This window comes from Hipposideros armiger, unplaced genomic scaffold, assembly GCF_001890085.2.
Source record: "Hipposideros armiger isolate ML-2016 unplaced genomic scaffold, ASM189008v1 scaffold_234, whole genome shotgun sequence".
Lineage (NCBI taxonomy): Eukaryota > Metazoa > Chordata > Mammalia > Chiroptera > Hipposideridae > Hipposideros > Hipposideros armiger.
In genome coordinates this window covers 1028542-1048405 of record NW_017731584.1, presented here as the reverse complement: position 1 = coordinate 1048405, position 19864 = coordinate 1028542, and the positions used below count along the sequence as shown (strand labels likewise).

The window sequence follows — 19864 nt, the reverse complement described above, 5'->3', positions numbered from 1 at the left end:
AAAAAAAGGGAAAAAAATGTATTAGAAATGTTTGCTCATCTTGCAGAACACTCACAAACCAAGTTACTCGCAATCCAAGGTTTTTCTGTATTTCATACTTTTTTTTGTGAATTTTGAATAAAAAAATTTTACTCTTAATTTTTTGTGTGTGCAGCAGTTTCTGTTATGTTGCATTTTAATAAGAAACATTAGTATTTTAAAATGTTAAATGATTAACCTTTCAAATTTTGTTTTTGTAGGCATGCAGCATTTATACTTCTGAAATTATTAAAGTTTAAAAGTGCCCTAAGGTTTTTGGGACTTCCTATTACATTTCTTTTTATATCTTGCTTTTTTATCAGAAAACCCTATTGAAATCTCTTCATTCAATTGATAAAGCTCTAGTTCGTTCTTTTTAGTGGCTGCATAATATTCTATGGTATTATTATTATAATTTATTCCACAATTGACTCTATTGATGGATGTGTACCATGGTCCCATTTTTTTTTCCAGTATCAACATTGTAGCCATAAACATCTTAGTACATGTCCTTGCAAACAAGTACTGGTGTTTCTATGGCATTGGTCCCCAGGAATGGAACTGCAGGGTTGAAGAGTACATGTAATTTTGATTGTAATGGATGTTGCTGTAAGTGGCTTTAGTTGATTTTTTGGAGTATTTGAAAAGAACATTCTGCTTCATTATCTTATTTATTGCTCACAATGACCTTTGAGGTAGGCAGAGTAGATCTTATTATTCCCATTTTACTGATGAGAAAATGGAGGCACAGAGAAGCTAAATGGTTTCTCATAGTTACCCAGGTAGGAAGTACTTGACTCCAGTCTAAAACCAAGTTCATCCTGAAGAAGCCCCTTACAACCTTTCTTTACCTACATTTTCAGTTTTGATAGATTGGTTAGATGAAAATCTTCTAAATTGATTGAATTAAGAAAAGGTGGCTATACTACCAGGAGAGGGCAGTAATTTATACATTTATTTTCCTAAATATTCACACCCCCAGACATTTATGATATAATAACCATACTTTTGTTTTTTACATTTATGATATAATGCCTTAATTTTCATTTGAGGTTACTGGTTTGATCATTAAAATCTTTCTTAAGAGTTGACGGTTTCATTTCATCAATGATCAATTTCTTTTGATAGTAAAAAAAAAAATAGAAACACCCAATAGAGTGTATTCCAAGGGTTGTGAAAGAATGAACTTTGTTTCCTTGGTTCCCTTAAAGAACTTCTGTGTCAAATATTCTAAATCTGACCAAATTCCAGTTTGTAAAAACTTCTGGCGTGATGTGGGGTGGTTCACATAGCATTCAATTTCCTTACCTGTAAAATAGGGGATTGTGCACCTACCTCCTGGGCTGTTTTAGGGAATCATAAAGGTAAGCCATTTAACATAACATGTAGCTCATAGCAAGGGCTCAGGACATGCATGTGCATGTGCGATCGGCCTCCATAAAGCCAGGCTGATCCTGCTGATAAAAACACGTTAGAGTCTAACAGTGTCTTCCAGTAACACAAGGGGTGGGATGCATTTTTTAAAAAACAGTTTTCATCTGTACCATCACCACATTGCCATTCAGCTGCTCCGCTTTTTGTGCCCAAAGCAAGTATTGATACACACGGCTCCCTAAGTAGAAGTGAAATTATAGGAAGGCTCATGGCATTTCTAGGTACCCTTTTTTGAGTGACAAGTGTATAAACCACAGTGAATACTTTTGTTCCTGCAGGGGTTTGATTGAGGGGAACAGCAAAAAGAATTTTAGTTTCTCTTCCTCCAAGTGAACATTGTTTTCTTAGCCGTTTCTTTTGGGAGATGGGAAGGAGTGGTCGCTTAAAACCAATAGTGTGTGTAAATTCGCACAACTCGTGTAGCTAGCATTTACTCACGACAGCTAATAGGCGAGCCCCAGAAATATGGCTTGGGAGACACCTGTGAACAAACAGATTTTTGCCCTTCAAAAATGGTAAGAATCTTTTAGTTTTTAGCAGCAACAGCTGTAGAAGTCAGCTGTTTGTTTGTAACATGATGTCTGAGTGAGAGATGATGTTTAGATGGAGTATATTAATATCCAAAATGTCCTTTTAGATAATAGTAAGGTGGTGCGGTAAGTGGAATGAAGCCAGGAAATTCAGAGTTACAGCTGACATTTCATCCTCTCCGAGGTTTGTGAAAAGGCCACAGCTAACTTTGCATTTCCCCAGGAAGGAGGGCGGAGGTTCGGTTGGTATCACACCCTGCACATTATTTAAATACAAGTTGTTCATTTTCTCTTCTGTGAAGAGTGGTTATCGCAAGTGTGTCTTTGGCGGACTTCCTGCTGGTGTGCTGCTATTCTGGCCTACCGCGCTTAGGGAAAAGGAGAGTGCAGGTGCCTGCTTGGGGCCGAGAATCAGGGTGGACATTTTCCTAAGCCTACCGGAAAATGGCTTCCGGCATCCTTTCTTCAGAGACAGTTTGTCAGTAAAGGAAGAGATGTTTCAAGGCCAGTAACTAGAATGATTACCTAGATTTGCGATCCACAAGACTTCCTTAACAGCTATAGAAGGTCTTAAGAGTGAGAATATGTGATGTGGAACCTGTTAAGTATGGGGTCCTCCCTAGTGAAGAAAGTCAGGTCCAGAGAAAGCCTGGGACAGCCCTGAGTCACAGTTCATCAGTGACAGAACCAGAGAACCCAGAGGTCCAGTATTTTACATAGACCTCACAGCCTTCAACCCAGGGCATAAGTTGGGTGAGATTCCATATGACCTCTTCTACATTTCATGTGTTACATTTCGCCAGAGGTGCACGATGTTAACACAGGCAGTGGGGTCCAAGAGAAGCAGGTTCAGAATCCTTCCACTGACTCAACTGGAGGATCCTAGGGATGTTAGCCTCTAAACCTCAGTTTCCCTGTTTATAAAAAAGGGATAGTGAGAGCTAGTTCATTGAGTTGTTGTGGGAACGCAATGTGATAACTTGTAGAAAGCTTGGTACAAGGCCTAGTAGACATTGGGTGCTCAATATACGATAGCTTTTTATGAGCCCGGGTGCTGTGCTACATATAGCAGGTGTAAAGAAAAATAAGATACCATCCCTGCATTCAAGCAGTTTGCAGGATAGTGGGGAAGGCAGACATACAGATAAGTGAGGCAGCATGTATTCAATGTGATGATAGCAACATAAGCAGTGCAGACTAGAGGGCTTTGGGAAGCCTTCAGAATGGAGGTGTTTCACAGATTTTTGAAGACAAATAATAATTCTGAGGCAGGCAAGGATTTTTCAAGAAGAGAAATGAGCATATAGTATGCCCATGTATGGACTCGTGAAATCGTATATTTATATTAACATTAAATTAACATATTGGTATTAACATAGAGCTGCAATTGGTTTATTATGCTGTGATCTAAATAAAGCATATAGGCAGAGAAGCCAGAAAGAACAGCGGAAAGGGGGCCATATTCTAAGTGGCTTTGAGGCTATTCTGTGTGCATATGGGTCAATGCTAAAAGATTTTTAAGCTGGGAAGTAATGTGGTAATATTGGTGTTCTGTACAGGTTGCTCTATAGACAGCTAGAAGACGAATTGGAGGAGGCGGAAGCGTGAGGGCTGGTGGGAGCTGAATAAGGGCATTGGGTCTGGCTTGGCTGACTGGACACTGTCACCCAAGACTAATTTTGAAAAGTAGGTAATGAGTTCCATTTGGAATATTTTGTGTGAGGTGTCCAGATAGCTGGATCATCAATATCATTTTAATTATATTGGCAATTTAAAAACATTTTATGAAAAGGGAAAATATTTTCAGCTCTTTCTCACATTGATCAGCTCATTATTTTTGCCTGAGAAAATTTCTCTTTCAAAGAATTATCCTTTAAAAGAAGGAGTTAGGTCTTTTACCCTGAAAAGTTGTTTTTAATATAAGAATTCAAGCGTTTTTGGTATTTCTTATTAGTTAATGTTCTTTCCTTAGCATTTGTTCATTTGTTGTTTTTATTTTGTCTTATGCAGGCAGTTATGAAAATGGTTACTTTGCTCTGTGCCTTTAAAACCTATCAAAAGAGTGGTGATTATTCTACAATGTATACAAATATTGAATCAATACACTGTATACTTGAAACTAATACAATGTTGTATGACAATTAGGCCTCAATAAAAAATTAAAATTATATAGCCAATCCAGAAAAAAAATATTTATCAAGGGAATTGCTTATGATTTCAGTGTGTTAGGAAAATTAATGTATGAATGAGGACTCTCAACTTTTCTATAATAAGAAAAAATAATAAATATTAATTTTAAAACTTAGTTATAGAAAAATAACTTCCTAAATGCCTGTGTTTTTCAACTTCAAATGATATTGCAATACTTTAAAATGCACATTCTTACAAAGTTCACCCAGGTTCACTTCTTTAAATTAGGAAGTATAACATACATATAGAAGGACTATATAGCATACTGGTACATTTTAAAGCAAAAAGGAGACATCCACATTTCTACTACTCATTTCAAGAACATTATCACTGCTCTTGAAACCCATATGTACCTTTCTCCTATCTCATTCTTCTCTTCCCGACCACTTTCCTGAATTTTGAGTTAATTACTCTCTTGCTTTTCTTCTGTTTTATCACATATGTATGTATCCCTAAACAATATACTATATTATTTTAACCTTTATGTAAATGGAACCATGCTGATTATTTTGTGACATACTCCTGCCAAGACATTATGTTCTGAAATTTATCCATAATGATGTGTATTGCACATCAAAATCACAACTAAACTACAGAATAACCATCATTAAGAATTGCCATATTGATGTGTGTAACTTTAGTTAATACATTTTAATGCTGTATCATATTTTATTGTATTTATTATACTATAATTTAGCCATATTACTGTTGAAAGGCCTTGCATTTTAATTTGTATATGATAACCTTATTGACCTGCCTACTAATAAAAATAATTTCTAGATTCTTTAGAGTTTTCTATTTAGATTATTATATCATCTATAAGAAATGATAGCTTTGTTTTTTTCCTTTCCAGTCTATATAATGTTAATTCCCTTTTCTTGTTTTATTCAGCTGGTTAGAATCTCCAGTATTGAATAGAAGTGGTAATAGCAAACTTGATCTTTTCATTGGTTATACAGGCAATGACTTAAAAGTTTCACCCTTGAGTATGATGTTTGCTATAAGATTGTTTTGTGATATCCTTTACCCAATTGAAGAAGTTGCCTTCTATTCCTTTTTTTCTAATAGTTTTCATCATGAATGATTGTTATATTTTATTGAATGCTTCTTCTGCATCCTTTGAGATGATCCTATGTTTTCTTCTTCTTTAATCTGCTAATGTGATGAATAACATTGATTGATATTGAGGCAAGCTTGTATTATGGGAATAACTCAAACTTAGGCATGTTATTTTTCTTTATAAATTACTGGATTTGAATTGCTAATATTTTGTTCAAGATTTTTGCATTTATGTTCACAAATCAGATAGTCCTATGGTCAGTTTCTCCTTGAGGGTCTGTGAATTTGGGTTTTATATGTTTTGAAAATGTTGTTAGACATACAGCATTATTATGTATTCCTGGTAAAAAAACATTTTTATTAATATGCCACAACCCTCTTAATCTCTTTGCCTAAAATTAATTTTATATTTAATTTAATTTAATTTAGCTAAACCAGATTTCTGGCTTAGTATTTGCCTGCAAATATCTTTCTCCGAGTTCCTTATTTCAAGGACACAAAAATTTTGGATTTGTCTTTTGTAAATCACATAACTGTATTTTGTGTTTCTTATTAGCTTTGTTGATTTATGTATAGTAAACTCTCACATTTTAATTGTACAGTGTGACGAATTTTAACAAGTATATACAGTCATGTAACCACCACCACAATAAAGATATAGATCATTTCCGTCACATCAGAAAGTTCCTCATGCCCTTTTGCAGTCAGTTTCTTTCCCTCACCTCTGGCCTTAAGAAACCAGTGATCTGCTTTTTATCACTATAGTATTGTCTTCTCTAGAATGTCATATAAATGGGATCATACAGTATATAGTCTTTGGTGTTACACTTCTTTCATTTAGCATAATGCTTTTGAGATTCATCCATGTTGTAACCTATCAACATTTAATTTCTTTTTACTTTTTAGTATCATTCCATTGTAGGGGTATACCACAATTTGTTTAACCATTCACCAGCTGATGGACATTTTGGTTGTTCCTAGATTTGGACTATTATGAATAAAACTAATATGAACATTCACATTCAAATATTTGTGTGGACATGTTTTCTGTTTTTTAATTCAATCAGATAATCTTTGTCTTTTAACCAGAAAATGTAGTCAGTTTCTATTGTTTAGTAGATTGCATTGATTATATTTGCATTTTCAGTCAAACACAAAATAATAATACATTTGTATTCATTTTGACGATCTTATATTTTGCTTTCTATTTGTCCTGCTTTCTTTGTGCTTTGTTTATTTATTTTTATTGCCTTCATTTGGGTTGAATGAGTTTTGCTTTGTTTTTGTTTTAAGAATTCAATGTTTTTTCTTCTATTTTGGCAATTGTACACACTATTCTCTTTCAGTGCTTACCCTAGACATATTAGTATCGTACTTAACATAATGAAGTCTTATGCTACACCTTGTCTTTTCTCTTCTTCCAAACAGCTTAGAAATCTTCACATTCTTTAACTGGATCATTCTTTTTCAGCTTAGTATGCCATTATTTTCAGTTTTATTTCAGTTTTTTTTAATATTAGACATTATTATAACTTGTATATAGTCAGATTTGTTTGATACAGCCCATGTTTATTTAAATTTAGTTATATGTTTACTATTTTCTTTGCTCACCATTCTTTCAACTCAGATCACTTTGCATTTTTCTGAAGTTCCTTTAGAAATTCCTGTCATAAATGTTTTTGGAAATAAACTTTCTTATTTTTGTTTGACTGACAATGCCTTTATTTGCCATTGTTTGTGAAAGGTAATTTTATGGGTACACAGTTCCATGTGCAGTATTATTTTCTCTCAGTGTCTTAAATACATCTCCCCAGATTTCTCTTCTTCTATTGAGAGATCAACTATCAATCTAGTTACCAGTCACTTGTACGTAGTCTGCCTTTTCTCTCTGGCTATCCTAAAGATCTTTTTTGATTATGGTGTTTTGCAGTTTTACAAGGTTGTGTCTGGGTGAGGATGTCTTTTTATTTAGTATTCTTTGAATTCACTTGGCTTCCTGAATTTGATGATTGATAATTCTGGAAATCTCACATATAATTACTTCTAAAGCTGCCTTTCCCTTGTTGTATATGTTTTCCTTCATATTCCACCCTCCTTAACGTTTAACCTTTCTTTTGTATTTTCATCTTTTATCATCTCTGTACAAAAATATATAATTTCTTTATATCCAGCTACCAAATCACTAATTCCCTTTCAGTTGTATCTAATTTGATATTAGACTCACCTATTGAGTCTCCAATTATAATTACTATATTTTCATTTTTAGAAGTTATTTTTGGTTCTTAAATCTGCCTACTCATTTTTGATATCTTTAAAAAAATTATAATATTCTGTTTTCTTTCTTTAAACACATTAAACATATCTTTTATATTCGATAGCTGATACATCCAATATCTGCGACTTTTAAGGGTTCGATTCTGCAGTTTGTTTTTTCTCACTCATGCTCATGGCAGCTTGCTTCTTTGTGTGTTTTATGATTTTTGGTTGAGAACTCAATTACTTGTAACTTTATGTATGAAAATCCTTTCAAACTTGGATTTAAAGTTCATTGTTCTAGAGAGGCTTTGCATTTGCTCCTGCCATGTGTGTGGGGGCACTGCCACCACAGGACTTTTTACCCTAAATATTTGTGTTTGCGAGATGATACATAATTTCTGATCCCAAACACTGTAAGTGTGGGCTTGGAATTTTCTGTGGAAACTTTTTCCTTTTTTTCTCATCATCCATCTACAAGGCTTATGCTTTTTTTTTTTCTGTTTCTGGGGAGTTTTTTGTTTGTTTCTCATGTTTTTAAATTACCTGCTGAGGATTTTACCTTTCAGTGGTGTTGGCTTTAATGTTCGTACCCTGTGTGGGCAGTAGGCTTGTGCCCTGTCCTATGTAGACGCTTTGTCTCTTAAAATCCCCACCAGTGATTTGCTTATGTCTGCAAGGCACATGCCAGGGTTACTTACTTACCTCCCAGGCTTCCAGTATTCTTGTCACTTATGAACTATAATAATTGCTTTTACTTTCTTGCACTTTAGCCATGCATTGTTTAAAATGTTTTTAACACTCACTCCCACATTTTTAGGTATTCTACATGGATTTGCCATACTTTGACATTCAAAAGTCCTCTTTACTTGGAAGTTGAAGTGTTTCCAGAAAGGGAGCAATAACAACTTAGTTAGAGCCTTTCAATTTATGGATTTTAGTGAAATCAAAGTTTGAATTTGATTTTTACCTACAAAAAAAGTAATAGTTGATTTGCATAAACATTGGCGTTCATTTAAAAAAGGTGTTCTCTTCTTAGGTCTTCTAAAATGGAATTATAAAAGGTCTTTAAAAATTAGTTACTCATTCACTTATTTTACAGCAAATATTTGTTGAGCCCTACATTTTGCCAGGCTGTTTTCAGTGCTGGAATAGATCAATGATTAAAATAAACAAAAAGTTCTGCCTCTGTTGAGCTAGTTGGAGGAGATAGACAATTAATAAAATAAACAAAGTACATAGTATGTTAAAAGGTGTAAATGCTGCAAGGAACAATTACTCAGGTAAAGGAAAATTGGGAGATCTTCATTTTTAAAGATATATTTAAGACTCTTAGTGGTTATTTCAATTAAAGTTCTTACAAAAAGTTACTTTAAACAGTCTAGTACTGCAGCATTACTAATTCTAACTTAAAGTTTTAAAGGTTAAATTGAAATTAACATATGCATTTATAGATGTCCCTAGATTGGAAAAAAAATTTTAAGTTACGTGGGGTTTTTTAAAATAATTCCTTAGCCATTTCTTTAGTGAGCAAGTAAATGATTTGAAAATATTGAGCACAATATAACTTCAATGCCAAAACTTTTTAAATTATCAGGTTTTAAAGATAGTTTTACACTAGAAAACATCCCTTTGTGTCCGCCAACCCCCAAAAGGGATAAAACAAACAAAATTCTCACCAACAACTAAATACCAAAGGGGGCTAAATATCTGTTATACTTAACTCACTTGGTTGGTTCTGAAAGTCCCAATTGGTGAAGTTATAAAAGGACATTCATTTCTTTAGTGCGAAAACTGACAAACGGCAGAAGTAACCAGAAGGGAACAAAGAGCAGTGGAAACCTTTAAAGACAGCAGCAGTGGACACCAGGGTGAAAAGCAGCAGGCACTATTTTAAAAGGATCGCCATTAATCCAGAGATTGAAGCTCTGCAGACCAAGAGCAAAGGAACCATTTGCAGCTCTGTTCCCACGAGGGCATGACCATGCTCTTTTACATCACATCAGCTGAAGGACAGAGAGTCTATTGTGGAACAATTGTAGTGGCTCCCCGCAGGAAGTAGGGTGAATGTCTGGGTTAGTGTCCTGACACCGGTGCCTTCATAGATCCTATCCATGCAAGAATCAGGGGAGGGTTCAAATAGTTAGAGTTATTGCAGAAGATTATTCAGGAGTGAATTTTCTATTGCTAAGGCATCATCCAAGACTTTCAGTTTTTAATGTTGTTTATGCTTAGACTCTTCCAAGGGTAAAAAGTGGAGAGCAGACTATCCATCTTTTAAGGACAAACCACCTTTTATAGCAAGAAGATAGCCATCTATGAACCAGGAAGGGGTCCTCACAAGACACCTAATTGGCTGGGGCCTTGATCTTGGACTTCTAAGCCTCCAGCACAGTGAGAAATAAATATATGCTGTTTAAGCTAAAGAAAAAATTTTTTTGAAAATATGTAAATCAGCTTAATGTTTTGGTTTTTTTTCTCATTGTAAAAATTAACAGATGTTTATTGGGAAAGGTTCAGACAATCTTTTTTTTTTTTTTTTAAATCACCCATAACCTGAGAGAAAGCAGCTGTTATGACTGTTAGGGAGCTGCCGTTCCCAAGCTGTGTGCCAAGGTGCTCTGGGCACCACAGCAAATTCACGAAATTGCCACAGGAAATTTTCCATCATGAAGGGAAACACATCTGTCCAACACCGTGTTGGAGGGAGTTCACAGCTTCTACCTTAGATCATACTACATCCCTTTTGATGGTAATCATATCTTTGCAAAAGTGGGTTTTCTGTGATCGCTGAGTTTTTAGTGATAAGAGGTGAGTACCACGTGCAAACCCATGTGGAACAGGAAGTGAGGGTAATGATATCCAATCTGATTCCAAGATCTGAAGTTATGCAGTGCCCTACAGGTGCGCACATTCTGTTAATACGTGTTGGGGAGATAATTTCAGGAGAAAAGACATGGTACTTTTCATTTCTCTGTGTTATGTTTTTTCAAATAGCCACTAAGTCATGAGGACGTAAATAACTTGGTACATTGTTTGGAACTAACTACTTCACAAACAGCACTGTTATGTTTTGGCCTGGAGGCACTGTCAAAAAATTAACTGGGACTCTAAGAGCTTCCAGAATCATTTGGGAACCTCTAATATATATCCTTACAAACTTTTTGCTATGTACAATACACGTATTTTTGAAAGCTTTTTTTAAACTTAATAATAAATATATATGGAAACCTTTGCATTTCAGTTAATGTAGATCCACATCATTATTTTAAAATTTTAATGGCAGAGTAGTTTTCCATTGTTTGACTCCATTATTTTATTAACCAATCCCCTAATGTTATAAGTTTAGCAGAATTTTACTTTTATAATCAATGGTGTGATCAGCGTCTTTGCAAATCTTTGTTTACATATCCAGTAATTAATTTCCTTAGGCTAGATTCCTAGAAAGCACTTTGCTGCGTCAAAGACTATGTAGTTTCTTACGCTTTGATTTCCAGAGAGAGCGAGCCCAATTGCCTTTCAAAAAGATTGTGCCAGTTTCTTTCTACCATCAATTTTTAAGAATACATTGGCAAAAGGAAGTAAAGTATTGGAGAATTTGCAACCAACAGAACTCAGATTTATGAACTAGTCAAGGGTATTCTGCTTCCCTAGCCACTGAATAAACTTAATGCCAGTAAAAAAGCAGGCTAAGTGTACACTGGCCCACAGCTCTGGAGAGCCTCAACAGGCCGAAACTTTAGCTAAAGTCAGAGGGAGCTGACAGCCACATCCAGGCAGATACCCACTTAGAGAACAAAAAACCATTCATCAGGAAACTTCTTTAGCCTTTGGTTCACTAGCTAGTTTTTCAAGATGACATTGTACTCCCCAGAAAGTCATAATACATGGTTGCATGGCTTTCATTCCACCTCTTTGAGGAAGAGGCAAATGAGCAAAATAGAAGTTGACATCAGGAATTTTTTTTGTTTTTTTCTCTCGAGAGGACCAATTTCAGAGTACTGTGAGAGGATCAGATAGGATCCTTCCTGTTCCATGATCCACAGCACACACATTTTCACATATGACCGTGTACGTATCACATTTTGAACTATATTCAATTTATACATATGAGCTGGTACTTTCAATTAAAAGTTATCAAGGAAAACAGTACATTATGTGTGTGGGCTCTGATCATGGAGTCATAAAGATATGGGTATATTTTGGAAATATTTCTATTTTAAGGAAACACTGGAGTTCTTCTGCTCTCTGGGAAGCCAACCTGTATAGAAAGACTCATTCCTGAACTGTCATAAATGGCTAAGATTTTTTGTAATTTTACATGATGGTAATATATATTATGTTTTTAAAACATGAATACATCATCTACCTTTGATCTTGATTTATAAAATTATTATTTCAATTTTACAAATTTATAAACAGTCCTATTAAACTCATACTCTAGGTTAAAGCTGTTTGAAAAATTAGTGCTTAGATGGATAATTCTGAAAAGGCGAATGGATTCCTTTTAGGAATTCATACTTTATTTACTCTTTTCAAATTAAAGTAAAAAAATGTTAAGCAGGATTGTCCTGCTTAAAGCAGAAAATCTTCTCAGAAATTTTGGTATCGAAAAATTAAATTTATATTGTAAATACTCGTACTCATCACTTCATTGCCTTTACCTAATGCCTTCAGAAGGTATTTTCACTTATTTCAGAAGAAATAGGAAGACCACCGTGGTCTGTTTATAAAACAATTGTAGCATGAAGGAGAATTTGAAGGCCATATTAGTTATGTTTATTTGACCAACATGGTTCTCTTTTGTTATTTTTCAAAAACCAGCTGTGATGCTTTCAGAACACAGGATGAATTTAATAGATTTAAGAAACACGCCAAAGAGTATACTGTAATTATGTTAACACTCATCTGTCCTGCCCAGAGGAGTGTTCCTTCAAGATAAAAGAATGGACAGCATCAGTGATGTGTGGATGGTTTCTTATAGCCCTCCAGGTTTTAAGTTTAGAATATCATGATCATTCTTTGCTTTCTTCTTTTAGGAAATTCAAATCCTGATTTCTGTCTGGTCTCTAAATTTTTTGAGATAACCAGGAACATTATTTCTTTTAACCCACACTGTTTTTATCAGATCTTCACCAAATTGATAAATTATCTGATAGATAACATCATTAGTAACTTAAATCTAGTCCTTCATTCATTCTTTCATTCATTCAGCAAACATTTACTGAATGCCACCAATTCTGGGCTCCAGAGATGAGCAAGACAGATATGGTCACTGCCCTTAAATTTAGGATTGAATTGGGAAGCTTTCAAAAAAGCCAGTGTCTGAAAATGAGTGACAAAGTGCTGTGGTGGGGATTCAGGAAATTTTTTGGAGCAGAGCCCCTGAGCTCAGCCCTGGGCTCAGAGAAGCTTTCCTAAGGAACTCCTGGTTGGTCAGAGTACTTCTGCTGTGGAATCCAAGTATATAGTAAATTCACGTGGCCAGATGCTCCACTTCTTCCAGTACTCATTTTCAGACCTGTAACTACCACCCAGGTGCACAGTACTTTCACATGGTTCCGGAATGGCCCATCATGTCTGTGGTTGGCATAGTCCACTAACCATGGATTTTCATGTTACATTTAGCAATGGAAAAGTGAGGTTTTAAACATTCTGATTTTTTTTTTTTTAGAGTAACACCAACTAATGATACTAGGCCCATGTTACCTAGGTTTAATTTGATTGGTTTTTGAGTCAGCCCTTGAATAACTTTTTAATCAATTGCATAACTATACCTTATCATGATACTTTGTAATTCACAAGTGCAAATGTGTATTTTATTGTTTATATTTATTGAAAATAAATTCAGAAGTTAGACATCTGTGATTTGGGATAAATCCTGAGTGGTATCAATCTTCCCATTTGTAAGATTTGGTTAACAGTAGCTGTAATTAACCTAGCAGGGATTAAATATTTAATGTTTAAGAAATGCTTCTGTTTCATTAGAAAAAAACTATCATTTTTATGGTCATTAACAAGATTTACAAATCACTAGTACTGACCACAGATAAATACAACTGCAGAGAAGATCACATTTTCATACAAATCATGACTTAGATGGCTTTAACTTTTTTTAATCCCAAATTTTCATTGTAGGATTTTTGGGGGCACAGCTCCTTAAAAATTATCTATTTTGTTTCCTCCCAGTTAGAACTATCTTGCATGGTCAAAGGGCTGTGTGATAATTTGGCCTCTTCTGGGGAAAGTCCTAGAGCAGAAATCCTTCCCTAAGGACCAGCATACATGGTTTGATTCAAGACTCCAATTTAGATGTTATCTCCATGGGGTTCCTTTGTCTCAAGAGAGAGCAAGTCTGAAGAAGTGTAGCAGGGCTGAAAATCGGGTGGGCTTTTTGAAATGCTGCACAGAAATTTCTAATGAAAAGGTGGTGTTTGTCTTAGGTATACTGACACTATGTATTTGAAAAGCCTGTGGCACAAAATTCCCATTTAGTTTTTATTTTGTTTTATTTTAGCTTGAGTCTACTCTCCTAGTAAAAATGAAGCTATTTTTGTAAGGGCTGCTTCTAGGACTTACATCTACAGTACATTTTAGAAGACCTCACAGAAAACAATCCATAGTGATAACTGTGTGCAGTGCCCAGATGGTTGCAGAATTGTGTTTTAAATAAATCTTTTTATGATGGCTGCATTTCAGCAGTATCACAGGGTTCAGCTCACATGACGCCAATCCCCCAGCCCCTGACACACATACACACAATGGGGCTCATCACTCCTTGCTTAAAGCACTTGACTTATTTAATTCGTGTATTTGTCTAGTGTGTGTATGCTGACTGTCCTTTATGCATTGTCTGCGGCCTCACGCGCACACACAGACACTGAATAAATATCTATAATGACAGGTCCCCTTAAGAGATGACGGATTGCTCTTTTAGGGAGTTCTGTGTTTCTATGGCAACTCCCTTTCTAAAACTTTGAGTTTTATCCACATGTATTTTGCAGATACCAAAAACAAGCTTATGTTTAATTTAAGAAGCTTTGCGTTTTGAAGAGGAAACTGTAGCTCATCAGCAGATGTCAAGAGCATGCACACTTTGTTTGAAAGTTCTTTGAAAAAACTTCATGATTCTTTTTGTGCTTGACACTTAATCAAAGACCCACGTTTCATTTGGATAACCTTTCGTTGTCCATTTTTCACACTGCTTAGAGTAAAAGTCACAAATATATATGCAGTGTGATAAAACTCAGAAAGAACAAAGTAGGCACTCTGTGTGTGTTTTTAGCCCGTCTCAGCCTCCTCTCTTCCCTTCCCAGTTTTGCACATTATGTCGCACGTTCATTGAGTTAAATTTACTTTCATGATCCATTTCCTTTTCTCTGTGTTACTACAGTATCTGTGGGCCCTCATTTACCAGCTCCACCTGATCTGGAAAAAATAGGTTACGTGCCTGTTTGAAAGGAGGACCATCTCCGTGGTCCAGTGCTTTGTGTTCGTTAGCAGTTGGGATCCTGGAAGACACATGTACTGTACTTCCTGAGCAATAGAATATATGTGTGAGGGCCATTTTCTAATTTTGTAGAATAATTCAAAGTAATTTGTGTAAGTCTGTGAGGTCTGTGTATATGAGTTTTACTTTGCTCTTCATTGTCTTACTCTGCTTTTGGGGTGTTTTTGGGGTTTTTTTTTTATATACTATATATATACTTTTGTGTCTTTTCACTCGCTCCCTTTCTTCCCGAAACACAGATTCAGTTTTCTTAAAATGAAATCAGCTGTGAGACTGGTGCTCTTTTGCTTCATCCACATGTGTTAATTGTTCTGTGGCTTGTTGTGTTTACTGTTTTTGCAGACCTGATTCGCTATGGTCCACGCCTTTCATTCTACTAGACCGCAGAGTTGATTTCCCAGTGGGGAAAAGACTGCCTTTTCACCGGGTAATTAGTTATCTCATTTCAGGAGGGCCAAGTTTCTCTGCGATGACTTTGTCACACTTTAAATGTCTGCTTTGGAAGATGAGAGCTCATTTAGCTACATGCTCATCCATGTGGTAGAAGAAATGCATGGTTAGTCACCATGGAAATTCTTAAGTGTTTGAAGGGCAGAGGATGGTTAATTAGACCATTTATACTCAGCTATTGAGAAATTATGAGTTGGCTTATAGTGATAAGAAACCAGAGTAAGAGGCAATATTTTTTGGCCCCGTGAAGAAGTGTTAGTGTTGTTTATTCCTTATGTGTATTTTCATTTGCTGAGAGAAGACTCTCTGTCACTTTACCTTGAATAAATCCTGCGTGCTCTCTTGCTATGTAAAGTAAGCAAGAACACCCCTAAGAGCACAGAGGTAGTCTGCGTTCTGCAGTCTAACTGTTGTTACCTCCCCAGAAAATGGGAAGAGAGTAAATGTAGACTCTCCCCTGAAGGTGTGGGATGGAGGTAAGATTGCCCCTCAGCAGCACCCCTCCATTTACTGTGCTCCTGGGTCTTCCCCACCCCCCAGCTCAACCTCCCATATCTGTTTACTCTACACCGTGAACCCCCCATCCAGGCCCCTGATTCCATTCAGCCCTGTCTCAAAGCCGCAGTCTTCCCCGGCATCCTTTCCCTATCTTGACCTCTTTAGTTATTTCCTTCCTTTCCCAGTGAGTTACAACTATGTGGCTTCATCTTTCAAATCATGCTCCACGTCTAGCCACTCCTTGCCTCCTCACCCCTGTGGCCCCGGCTTCTCTTCCCATGGGATACGCTCAGCAGAGCAACTAGAAGCATTCACTTTGAAAGGATAGGGAATGGCCATTTAATATTCTCCGAGCATCTGTGCACCAAGACATTTTAGAGCCCTGTTTTGTGTCCAATTTGATGTGAACAAAAGGTCTAAGATTTTTAAAGTTTAAAAATATGTTTGTTAATATTTTCTTCCATTATACACAATGCCTACGGTCTGGCTCCTGTGAACCTCTTGTTTCATTTTGCCCCAAGCCCACCGTCTTTATCTGGGGACAGCTTTTGAATGTGCCATATTCCATCCTCCTCCTTGGCCACTCCGTATGCTCCCTCTGTCTGAAATGTTTCTTCATCCCCCATCCTAACACCTCCAGTGCCTCTTTTTCAGGGATGCCTCCCCTCCCCATCATCTAACATAGGTCCCCCTGTTATGCTTTCATGGCATCACATACCTTTTAAACATAGCACTTATTATAGTTGCAGTGTTCTCTTTATTTGCATGGTCATTTCACTAATGTCTTTTCTCCCATTAATCTCTAAGCTCCTACAGGCAGGCAGTTCTTTGTCTCTGTGTTTCCAGTCGGCAGCACAGGGAGGGACACACAGTAAGCACACAATGAATGTTGTTGAGTGACCAGCTACAGATATTTCTGGCAGCACACCCAGTGGCCAGCCGTTATCCCCTTTCTGGCTAGCACGACCTTGATTTGGTTGAAATATTGACTCTCCTCCAGCTAGTGCAGCTGGCCGCAGCCCCAACCCCTGATCCGGGGGGTGAACTTTTGGTTAGCCTAAGCAAATCAAAATAGACATGAAGATGGAAAGACCTTGAGTCCTTAGTGATGTCATTAAGCTGCTAGATAAACCAGTCCTGGGACAGTTGTACCACCAGGTAACTAGCATGTGAGATGATAAATCCTCTTATTTGTTTAGGTCAACTCAGAGATTTCTGTTTCTGAAACTATCCTGCTACACAATGTCATGAATGAATGAACACATGAATAAATGAACAACGTAATCTTGCATCTTCACGAGTCCTTTTGTCATTCAGTTTTATCTCTCTTTATTTCTACGTAGCGTTGGGCTATTAGTAAAGGCATTGACCAGTATTGAGCCCAATGCTGAAATCCGAAATAATTCCTGTATGTTTGAAAACTGTTTCCCTCCACTCAATGCCTCGTACCTTGAACTTGAACTCACATTTTTTTTCACCTCTCACCCTTTCGCTCTGCACTTTGTTCATGACTTTTGGGGGCAAGCTTTTCTCTCAGGAGGTTGAGAGTCAGGTTAAGTCATACCCAGTAATTTCCTGTTTGTGAGCCCTGAAGCTCTTGAAGAGTGCGGGCAGGTTTGACAGAATCTGTAGGCGTTTTCAGACGCCGAGCTGATTCATCCCCTTTGGTTGGTAATTCTCCCCCCAGCTACCATACCATCTCTTCTCTCTGGATACCGCACAGTTTCCCTTTGTGTGGGGATGAGATTCTCAAGACCTGCCATTCCGTGCTTTCCATGTCTTTTCTGGGTTTTGGTGAGTTGCATTTTAGGCTCCTCCTTCTGCACTGTTATCAAACAATTTCTGCACAGGAGAGTTTTGTGTGTTTGTTTGTTTTTGGTTGTTATTAAGACAGAGCTTTAAATGAGCCCTGTAAATCTAGGCTGTGTGCCTGCTGCCTTTCTTTCTTCACAGACTTCTACCAAACCTGAGAAATGCAGGGTCTTAAGTAAATAACCATCTGAAATGCCTACTCATTTGGTAGCAGAGACTTCGGAGTTCTCTTTTTACTCACTTGATCTCCCAGCACTTTGGCAATGAAGACGAGGCAATCACCCATTTTTGTGAAATGCTCCCCGGGTAACTAACTACTCACAGGAGGTGGGCAGCTAGGTCACTGATCTTTGAGAGTATTACTTTGGGCCATGTCATGTGAAAAAAGTACTGGATTTGTGCTTGTTTCTTAAACCAAGACAGAAATGGCCCACTGTGGCCCATTACCCTGGGTAAGTAACACACGCTCCAAGGTTCAGAAAACATTCCTAACTGCCTCAAAGGGTTGTTTCAGGTGTAGAGTAAGATGCTGTGAAAACGTTCCTTTTGTCCTGGGAAGTGCTATAAAAAAAGTATTAATATTATAAGGCTACGAGACAAACCCTTGTGAAGAATCTTTCACACTGCTCAGTACTTACCTCAGGTTTCCCTCCCTACCCTCAAAGGTATGCAGGAGCAGGTCATTGGCTTGGCCCCACACAGAGGGATCAGTCACTCTGGAACCTTTATTTAGAGTGAATCATCTACTCCTTCTGATAGAACTCTCCCACTGACCTCCGAATTCGAATGTTGGGTTTTTTTTTAATTTTTGTAACTTTTATTGGAAAAATATTCCTTGCAGTTAGTGATGAGGCACCTTCATTGTTATCTCAGAAAAGAGCTTTGTATAGTATTGACAGCTCATCCCCGTCTTGTTCTGATTTGTTGAGCCAGCATTTTTGCATACCTACTATGTGCAACGTGTTGTTCTAGATGCATGGGGTACATCTTTGAATGAAGGAGAGAGAAATTCCTGCCCTCTGGGAGCTTATAGTCTACTGAAGGAAAACAGAAAATAAGCAGTAAACAACTAAGCGAATTATAATATGTTAGAAGGTGATAATTGCTATGAAAAGAAAAAGACAAAAGTAGAGTAGGGTTAGAGGAGTGTTAGTTTGGGGATGGGAAGAGGTTGTAGTTTTAAATCAGGTGATCAAAGTAGGTCTCCTGTTCTAGTCTGTTGTTATTTTTACAGAGTGTTGTAATGATTTAATATTGCAAATGAATCATCTGCATAAATTAAATATTGCCTGAAATGAAAGCAGTTCAGCTGAAGGCTAAACGTGATTGCTAAATGCTCGGGAAAGCATGGGAAGCTGCGTGAGCCCTTGCCTGGCATTTTCAGGTTACCTATTGTTAGTTTCCTTTTCCAAAAATAGTATTTATTTTATATAGTCTTCAAATGGAGCATAGCTCTGACACCTACTGCCATGTGTTTTCAGTTAAATGTAACTAGCCGTCTTTCTTACTAGACCAAGAGGTCCATCCAAAAAGTTTCCTTTAAAAGTTCTAAGAAGGCTCCCCTGGTTGCCTTTCCAGCCTATCACAGTGATGGATTTTGCAATCCTGCTGGGCCAGCCATGTAGGAAAACCTAATGTGGTGGGTAATTCTCCCCTTTAAACACGTGTTTTGTGTTTTAGTGGTAGTTGTTTGGAGCTGTTGTGTCCAAGGCATGGAGTTTATTATATCCACGTAAATTACAGACCACAGACGCCCCACCCAGAACAGCGCCGTATGCATGCTCCTGCCCTCTCCTGTGCAGTGCCCCTTCTCCCTGTATCTGCTGTGTGACCTGACATGTGGATGAACCTTCCTTCAGGTGCTGTAGTTCTGTATGTATGTACCTCCTTTCTGGCCAGCTTGTCTGTCCTCTCCTTTATTGCATTCCGCCGTTGTTTTCTCCCTGAAGTAGCAGAACCTTGGGCGGGGCCAGTGTGTGGTTCCTCCCACTGCCTGAGCCCAGAGGCTCTCAGCTGGTCTCTCCTTGAGTAGAACTAGATCAGGATAACACTTGTTTTGCCTCTTGTCCAGAACTGACTAGTGCAGTGCTATTCAAAGGTAGACTGGAGC

At 37.2% G+C, this 19864-nt stretch overlaps 1 protein-coding gene across 7 annotated transcripts in view; it reads left to right on the top strand.

The window, feature by feature from the left end:
• Nucleotides 1-19864, top strand: part of BACH2 (BACH transcriptional regulator 2) — a 358299-nt gene that overhangs the window by 134946 nt on the left and 203489 nt on the right. The window contains exon 1 of one of the 7 annotated variants that reach the window (XM_019655021.1): nt 17691-17736. The exons of the other annotated variants lie outside the window; for them this stretch is intronic. The gene's annotated coding sequence lies outside the window, so the exon portion shown is untranslated. Of the gene's footprint in view, nt 1-17690; nt 17737-19864 lie in introns of those variants that run through there. 7 annotated transcript variants of the gene reach the window in all.